We start from the raw sequence: 9915 nt of genomic DNA, 5'->3' as shown, positions 1-9915 counted from the left end.
AATATTCCTTTACTGTTTTTTTAATATTGGTTAGACATGTAGTGAATACCATTCTTTCGTCCTTGACATCGGTAATTTGTGTTCTCTTTTCTTAATCAGTTAAGTGTTTATCATTTTTGTTGATTGTTCAAAGAACCTACTTTTTCCTTTGCAAAAATTATTTTTGGCTGGGCATGGCGGCTCACACTTGTAATCTCAGCACTTTGGGAGGCTGAGGTGGGAAGAATGCTTTAGGCCAGGAGTTTGAGACCAGCCTAGCCAACATAGTGAGATCCTGCCTCTATAAAAAAATTTTATTTATTTTTTTAATTTTTACTTATTTATTTATTTTGAGATGGAGTCTCACTCTCTTACCTGGGCTAGAGTGTTGTGGCGTCAGCCTAGCTCTCAGCAACCTCAAATTCTTGGACTCAAGAGATCCTCCTGACTTAGCTTCCCAGGTAGCTGGGACTATAGGCCAGGAGCTCAAGACCAGCCTGAGTGAAAGTGAGGCCCCTGTCTCTACAAAAAATAGAAAATTCAGCCAGTTGTGGTGGCATGCACCTGTAGTCCCAGCTACTGAGGAGGCTGAGGCAGGGGAATTGCTTAAGCCTGGGATTTTTAGGTTGCAGTGAGCTATGATGATGCCACTGCACTGTAGCCTGGGCAGTGAGATCCTGTTGAAAGAAAGAAGGAAAGAATTTCTAGAAAGGAAGGAAAGAAGGAAGAGAGGGAGAAAGGGAGGGAGGAAGGAAGGAAGGAAAGACGACTAGGGAAAGTCTGGAATTTCTTACACATTATTTAAATGGTCATGACCAGAATGCTGATAGAAATATGGACAGTAAAGGCCATTCTGATGAGGTCACAGATGGAACTGAAGAACAAGGCATTGGAAACTAGAGTAAAGGCCACCCTTGTTATAAATGAGCAAAGAACTTGGCTGGATTGTGTCCATGCCCAAGAGGGCTTTATGGAATGCAGAATTTAAGAACAATGAATTAGAATATTTAGTAGAAGAAATATCTAAGCAGCAAAGCATGCAGGCTGCTACATCACTACTTTTTAACCGCTTACATTAAGCTGGGTGATAGGAAAAATGACTGAAAGATGGAGTTTATAATCAAAAAAGAAGATCTGGAAAACTCTCAGGCTGTCCACGTACAGTGAAAAAGCATGTTTGGGAGAGAGGAAACCAAGGATATGGCCTAGCAACCAGTTTGCTAGAGATTAGTACAGATAGAAGGGATTTTCAAGAGAATGGAAGAAAGACTCTAAAGGCATTTCAGAGATCTTAGAAGTTGTCCCTCCCATCACAGGCCCAGGGGACTAGGAGGGCAGAATGGTTTTGGAGGACCAGCCCAGCCCCAGTGCCCTCCATTGGCTTACTTCCCACGGTCCCCTTGGGTCTCTGCTTCCCGCACTCCAGCACAATTCTTCTCAGCTGCCCCAGGTATGGCTCAAGCGGGCCCAGGTGCAGCTCAACCTGTTGCTCCAGAAGGTATGAGCCTTAAGCTGTGGCTGCATCCATGTGGTGCTGACTCTCCAGGTGTGCAGAATGCAGATGTGGGGCAATGTCAGCCTTCACCTACATTTCAAAGGATGTATGGGACAGCCTGGGGACCAGGCAGAAACCTGCCGCAGGGGTGAAGCCACTGCAAAGAGATCCCACTAGGGCAACTCTGAGAAAAGTGTGGGGTCAGAGCTGCTCCAGAGAGTTCCCACCAGGGCGATGCCTAGTGGAGCCCTGGGAGCAGGGCTGCTACCAGAAACTGTAGGGCCACCAGTGTGCATCTTCAGCCTGGGAGAACTGCAGGACTCTTACTATGTTGTCAAGGCTGTAGTGCAATGATATGATCATAGTGCACTGCAACGTTGAATTCCTAGTCTCAAATGATCCTCCTGCCTCAGCCTCCCAAGTAGCTAAGACTACAGATATGCACCACCACCACACCTGGCTAATTTTTTCTTTTTTTAGAGTTGGGGTTGCACTATGTTGCCCAGGCTGATCTCGAACACCCGGGCTCAAGCAATCCTCCTGCCTTGGACTGCCAAAGTGCTGGGATTACAGGTGTAATCCACTCCCAGCAGAATGCCTGTTTTATGTCTGTCCTACCCTTGTATTTTGGAAGAAGAAAACTTGTTATCATAGGCTCACAGCTGGAAGGAACTTGCCTCAAGGTGAATCCTGCCTTGAGACTCGCTCATGTCTGATTTAGATTAGACTAGGAACTTTGGACTTTTGAGTTGATGCTGGAATGAATTAAGACTTTGAGGCTAGGCCAGGTGCAGTGGCTCATGCCTATAATCCCAGCATTTTGGCAGGCCAAGGGAGGAGGACTGCTTAAGGCCAGGAGTTCAAGAGCAGCCTAGGCAACATTGCAAGACCCCCATCTCTATAATAAAAAATAAAAAGACTTTGGGACTATTAGAGGACAGAAGACATGAGTGTGTGGGGTGGGGCAGGAGCATAATGCTGTGGTTTGAATGTTTGTCTCCTCTGAAACACATGTTAAAACTTAATCCCCGGCCGGGCGCGGTGGCTCACGCCTGTAATCCTAGCTCTCTGGGAGGCCGAGGCGGGCGGATCGTTTGAGTTCAGGAGTTCGAAACCAACCTGAGCAAGAGCGAGACCCCGTCTCTACTATAAATATAGAAAGAAATTAATTGGCCAACTAATATATATACAAAAAAAATTAGCCGGGCATGGTGGCACATGCCTGTAGTCCCAGCTACTCGGGAGGCTGAGGCAGTAGGATCGCTGAGCCCCGGAGATTGAGGTTGCTGTGAGCTAGGCTGACGCTACGGCACTCACTCTAGCCTGGGCAACAAAGTGAGACTCTGTCTCAAAAAAAAAAAAAAAAAAAAAAAAACTTAATCCCCAATGTAACAGTATTAAGAGGTGGGGCCTTTAAGAGGTGATTAGGTTATGAGGTCTTTGCTGGGTTCAGCCCAGACAGCAGTTCTGATGGATTAATGGGTTATCATGACAGCAGGTTAGTTATCACAAGAATGGATCTGTTATAAAAGCCGGTTCATGCTTATGCTCTAGCCCCCTCACCACGTGATGTCCTGTGCAGTCTCAGTACTCTGCAGAACATCACCACCAAGAAGAAGACCCTCACTAGATGTGGCCCCTCGACCTTGGACTTCTCAACCTCCAGAACTAGAAGAAATAGATTTCTTTTCTATATAAATAGCCTTATCTCAGGTATTCCATTATAGCAACAGAAAATAGACTACTAAGACACATATAAGCGAGACCGAGCAGTATTTGTCTTTCTGTGCCTGGCTTATTTAACTCCACATAATGTCCTCCAGGTTCATCCATGATGTCACAAATGACAGGATTTCGCTCTTTTTTAAGACTGAATAGTATTTCACTATGTATACATACCACATTTTCTTTATCTGTTTATCTATTAATGGACACTTGGGTTGATTTCATATTTTGATTGTTGTTGAATAATGCTATAATATAAGCATGGGAATGTAGATATCTTCAACAGATTGATTTCATTTCCTTTGGATATATACCCATAAGTGGGATTGTTGGATCATATGATAGTTCTATTTTTAATTTTTTGAGGACTCTCCGTACTGTTTTCCATAATGACTGTACTAATTTACAACCCCATCAACAGTGTACAAGGGTTCCCTTTTCTCCACATCCTCTCCAACACTTATCTTTTGTCTTTTTGGTAATTCTAACAGGTATGAGGTGATATATCTCATTGTGATTTTAATTTGTATTTCTCTGATGATTAGTGGTTTTGAGTAATTTTTCATAGACTTGTTGGCTATTTGGCTGTCTTCTTTTGAGAAATGTCTATTCAGGTTCTTTGCCCATTTTTTAATCAGGTTGTTTTTTCACGATTGAGTTGAGTTCCTTATAGATTTTGGATGTCCTCTTATCAGATGGACAGTTTGCAAATACTTTCTTCTATTGAGTAGATTATTTATTCTGTTGATCATTTCCTTGGCTGTGCAGAAGCTTTTTAGTTTTATGTAATCCCACTTGTCTATTTTTGCTTTTGTTGCCTGTGCTTTTGGGTTCATATCCAAAAAACTGTTCTATTCTCTTTCATTAAAAATAAACAGCTGGGGCCAGGCATGGTGGCTCACGCCTGTAATCCTAGCACTCTGGGAGGCCAAGGCGGGAGGATTGCTCAAGGTCAGGAGTTCGAAACCAGCCTGAGCAAGAGCGAGACCCCCGTCTCTACTATAAATAGAAAGAAATTAATTGGTGAACTAATATATATAGAAAAAATGAGCCAGGCATGGTGGTGCATGCCTGTAGTCCCAGCTACTTGGGAGGCTGAGGCAGGAGGATTGCTTGAGCCCAGGAGTTTGAGGTTGCTATGAGCTAGGCTGATGCCATGGCACTCACTCTAGCCTGGGCAACAAAGTGAGACTCTGTCTTAAAAAAATAAAAAAATAGACAATTGGTCTAGAATTACTGTATCAATCAAGATAGACTAAGTTATACTTCAGTAACAGACAACATAAACTCTCAGTGGCTTAACACAACAACAGTTCTTTTTCACACTTGCCACATGTCTAATGCAATAACCATAGGAGGCTCTGCTCAACACATTAGGTACTCATGCAGATGTAGGCTACATCTCAACAAATGTTTCTTTCTTTTTTTTTTTTTTTTGGAGACAGTCTTTGTTGCCCAGGCTAGAGTGAGTGCCGTGACCTCAGCCTAGCTCACAGCAACCTCAAACTCCTGGGCTCAAGCAATCCTCCTGCCTCAGCCTCCCAAGTAGCTGGGACTACAGGCATGTGCCACCATGCCCGGCTCATTTTTTCTATATATATTAGTTGGCCAATTAATTTCTTTCTATTTTATAGTAGAGACGGGGTCTCACTCTTGCTCAGGTTGGTTTCGAACTCCTGAACTCAATCAATCTGCCCGCCTCGGCCTCCCAGAGTGCTAGGATCATATTAGGGACCGACCTTCCACAGCCCCACCGGACAGAAAAGCAGAGACATTGAGGATGCAATCACACAAGAGGAGGTTTATTTTCTGGCTAGCCAGGGTCCAAGCCCCAGAGCACCAACGCAGTGGCCACTCTCGCAGGCAAAGACCCCGACCGGAACAACGGCATGCCTTTTATCCCCATGGTGCACAAGCTGCGCACAAGCTGACTACGCATGGATCATGCGTTGACCTTTAAAATGACTGGTTGCCCACTATTGCCTTTTGAAATAATTGGCGGGTTGGTTGCCCTCTATTGCCTGATGGGCCAGTCGCCCGTGCTTCAATGACCTCATCCCATAATTCCCCATACAGCTGCGTAGCAAGCAAGCAATGACCAGAAGCAAAAGTTTGCAGTTAGCTCATTGCCCCACCCAAGTAAATTCCTGACAATTGGAAAAACTCCTCTGCCCTTCCTCTGTCCTACAAATTCCTCTGCCCTACAATTACAGGCCTGAGCCACCACATCCAGCCACCAAATGTTTCCTTGATCATTGCAACAGCAATGACATGGCAAATCTGGCATTAGCTATCAAAGCTTTCATCAGAAGCAACAGACACCACTTCCTCTCACATTTCATTGGCTAAAACAAGTCACATGAGCATGCCTACCTGCAGACAGAATGGGGAAGGCAACCCTACCACGCACTCAGGAGGAGGAGAACTAGATATTTGTGAAGTCCTAATGTCTACCCACAGAATTGATTTCATGACAGCTAATGAATTGTGGTTGTGAACCATTGTTCAGAAAACACTGATTTAAAGGTTTCTTATGTTAACCTGCAATCTGGCTCACTACAACTTCCTTCTGCTGGCCCCAACTCAAAACACATCTGCTCTCCCTGCCTATTTGGAGACATTTCTCTTCCCTAAGTTTGCTCTTCTCCTGGTGCAATACTCCCAATTCCCTCAGTTCTTCTCACTAGAATGGGACTTGCAGCTTCCTCTTCATCCTGGTCACCCTCTTCAAGGTACAACTGACTTTGCCAATGTAGCTCCTAAGGGTCACCTCCAAATATAGTCTGAGCAGCTTGCAGTTCAACAGTGCCCATTTACTCGGAGAGATAAGGGCTGAGTAAGCTTAAGGATAGGACTGACCTTTAGAAGCATTTTCTGTAGGGCCAGTTATTTAATTTCCTCATTCAGTAAATGACATTGATAATCATATCCCCAGTGGGAGGATTTCTCAGTGGGAAATCTGATCAGATCATTTTCTGGCTTAAAACTCCTGCAATGGCTTCAATTGTTCCTTGGAATAATATCCATTCCTTCAAGTGGCCTGCAAGGCCCTATGTAGTTGCTTCTGCCTGCTTCCCCAGCCTTGTATTTCACAACCATTCCCTTCTCTCTATGTGGCATGGTATCCACTATCAGTCTTTTATAGAAAGCTATGAAATAAAAAAAAAGAAAAGAAAAGAAAAAAGAAAAAATGTGGCATGGAATTGGACCTCTTTCAGGTCCCAGAACGTACTTTCCTGCCTTAGGAGCTTCACATTGACCCAACCTGAAACCTAGAGGTTTCAACACCCTCCCCTGCCTCACTAACTCCACTTCAATATCAGGTCTGCTTAAACATCTTTCTCCAGGCTAGGTTAGGTCCCCTAGGTATATGCACTCTACACTTCTCTCAGTACTTACCTCACTCCTAATTTACTTGTAATTAATTGTAACTACTTGTAATTTGTCACACTTATCCATCTTGCCCACTAGATTGTATGATCCATAAGAACAAAGACCTTGTCTATTCTGTACACTATCTCTAACATCTAGGATTAGGCCTAGCACATAAGGATTACTCAAATATGTATTAACTACTAAATATGCACCATGTGTGTTGGTGCCTGGGGATTAGGGATGCAAAAATCAATACCAGCTTCCAGCCATGAATAATTCCTAGTCTGAGGATGAGGTAAAGGAGAAAAAGCAACCATGGGAAGTGTTACATTCCTAGCATATACAGAGGGTCAGGGAGCACGGAAGAGGAACCACCCAGTCTGCTTTAGAGGGATTAGGGAAAGCTTTTGGAGGGGGTAGAAATTTGGGATAGCAAAAAAGGGAAAGAGGGCATTTAGACAGAGAAGACAATGTGTCATGACACAGAGGCATGGGGGCAGGTACTGTACAGAGGAGGAATGCAGATAGGAAGAACAGATTCACAGGGGAGAGAGTGGTGATCTGAGTTGGCCACGGGGGCTCTGTTTGTGTCCCCCTTGCCTTCCACTAATGGCCCTCAAATCCTGAGACCTTCTAATCCAAAGGTTCTTAACTTGGGGTTTTCAGATGGGCTTTAGGGAGTGCCCAAACCCCAGAAATTATATGTAAAATGCCGTGGTCTTATTTTTTTCCTGAGGGTGAAAGCTTTTATCAGTCTCTCAGATTTGTGACCCCAAAACGGTGAAAACTACAGATCCAAGCAAGCTATCACTCTCTCATGACCCATGGTTGCCTCAACATCTGATCCTCTGCTACAGATGAGCTGTTGTATGTCACAAGGAAAGAGGAACTCATAAACAAGACTGAGGCAACATTGCTAAACTTCCAGGTCTTTTGACATGACCCCTCCCACAGCCCGTATCAAGCCATATTTGGTACTCTATGGGCTTGGTTCTCTACCCCCCATAGTTTTTGCTAAATTTAATTGCTTTTAATACATCATAAGCACCAAATATGAAAGCCAGAACCTTGACAATAATCTGGCTGTATGTTCCCTCCAGTCCCTATCCTCCACCTGTGGGAACCATTATCCTGAATCCCATAGTGATAACCATTCTTTTCTTTTTAAATAGTTTCACTGCATACGTGTTCTTTTTAAATGATTTTTTTGCAGGTTTAATCATGGCTTATTTAACAAGGTTATTTTTACAGAGTTATTATATTTTATATGTGTGTTATTATATTATATATGTGTGTGTATGATATGAAGAGACTGATGTACAATCAATAAGTCTTAAATCTCTCTTCCATGGATTTCCCCTATCTTTTTGCTTAGCAGTAAAAGGCATTTTTAGCTTTACATAAACACATTCTTTACAACTGTCTTCTTAACAGAAAATTAGTGTAGTATAAAAATAGCACTGGCTCTGGGAGGCCGAGGAGGGCAGATTGCTTGAGGTCAGGGAGTTTGAAACCAGCCTGAGAGTGAGACCCCGTCTCTACTATAAATAGAAAGAAATTAATTGGCCAACTAATACATATAGAAAAAATTATCCGGGCATGGTGGCACATGCCTGTAGTCCCAGCTACTTGGGAGGCTGAGGCAGCAGGATTGCTTGAGCCCATGAATTTGAGGTTGCTGTGAGCTAGGCTGACACCATACCACTCACTCTAGCCTGGGCAATAAAGCGAGACTCTGTGTCAAATAAATAAATAAATAAAAATAGCACTGGGCATTTATTAAATAAGTCACTGGCCATTAAGTTCAATTGTGCAGGTGTGAAATCTAACGTCAAAGAGTTTTTGAAACCTTAAAACTAGGTGATCTGCAATGTTTCCAACATGTCTTTGACTACCTTAAGAGAGTATTTGGATTCTTTCTGTGACCTGCAAACTGATAAGCTCTGTTTGACTGGCTGCCCAACCAGCATATTTCATGTTGTCCTTTTTCAAGTTTGCACTTGCTTTTGAATTAGAAGCAATGTGACTTGCCAACATGTAAAGCCCAAACAAAGCTCTCATATTTCTGTTGTTCAGTTTCAATGCTTGTAAAAAGTACTTTCTTGCAAGTTCAAGGTTTTCAAGTCCACCTTGGGTATATTTAACTTCAGCATACAGTTGACAGAATAAGTGGTTGTGTGGATTAGTCATCACAAGCTCCTCTAAACAAAAGGCTGCGTTTGCAGTCATGTTCATTGATAAAAAGTTCTGCAAATTCATGCCAGGCTTCTTGGTCTCCAACAAATTGTTCCACATACTCATTCAGTTCTTGAATGGCCTCTATATTTTTCCCCTGGGCTTTTCAAATGGCAATCTTATGCTTTCTTGCAGCAATGTTAGTTGGATCTTCTTGTAAAATTCTATCATATAGCTGTACAGCATCATTGTATCTTGCCATGGCTTGAAATCTTGTTAAATAATAATAATTTATTATTGTTATTATTTATTTTATTTATCATTTATTATTGTTATCTTGTTAAATAATAAATGCTTGTTAATCGCTTTACTCTGTGACAGCCAGGGTATTGTCTTCTTAATTCTTAAAGACAAAACAATGCCAAGTCATCCGGACCATAGTTAGGGCTGCAATCATCACCTGTTCATATATGATCCAAATATCATCTCCAAGCTTAGAAGCATATTCATTAACTACTTCTTCTCCAATTTCCACAATTTGCTCACTATTTCATGAGTTTTCTCTCCATTTTCTCATTTTATCTCGCATTTCTTCCCAAGTGACATCGTAAAGCTCTGAAACCTTCACCATCTTCCTAAATGTTTTTAAATTCTTAGTTGTATTTGACTTTATATCACTAGCACCAAAGAAATGCAAATTAAAACCACAATGAAACTAAGACACACATGCTAGAATAAACTTTAAAATTGACAATTGACAATACCAAGTGTTAGCAAGGATGTGAAGAAACTGGAAGTCTCAAATACATTGCTGATGGGAATGGAAAATGGTAAAGCGTCTTTGGAAAACAATATGGGAGTACCTTATAAAGTTAAACATACATTTACCATATGACCTAGCAACCACCCCTAAAGATTTACTCAAAAGAAGAATACACAAAATCACATACAAAAATGTTGTTGGCAGCATTACTGATAATAGCCAAAAACTGGAAGCAACTTAAATGTCCATCAGCTGGTGAGTGGATAAACAAATTATAGTATATCTACCATGGAATATAATTCAGCAATAAAAAGGAACAAACATTAATATAACAGAATGAATCTCAAAAATATTATATGAAGTGAAAGAAGTCAAATATAAGACTACATACTGTATGATTCCA

General features: G+C 42.1%; 1 pseudogene; it reads right to left on the bottom strand.

Annotated features, from left to right (window-relative positions):
- Positions 1–5033: 5033 nt before the first annotated feature.
- LOC142864811 (ER membrane protein complex subunit 2 pseudogene) lies at positions 5034–9911 on the bottom strand (annotated as a pseudogene).
- Positions 9912–9915: the final 4 nt, after the last annotated feature.

This window comes from Microcebus murinus, chromosome 2 (assembly GCF_040939455.1).
Source record: "Microcebus murinus isolate Inina chromosome 2, M.murinus_Inina_mat1.0, whole genome shotgun sequence".
Classification (NCBI taxonomy): Eukaryota; Metazoa; Chordata; class Mammalia; order Primates; family Cheirogaleidae; genus Microcebus; species Microcebus murinus.
The sequence above is the reverse complement of the archived record's forward strand: the minus strand, read 5'-3'. Positions and strand labels throughout refer to the sequence as shown.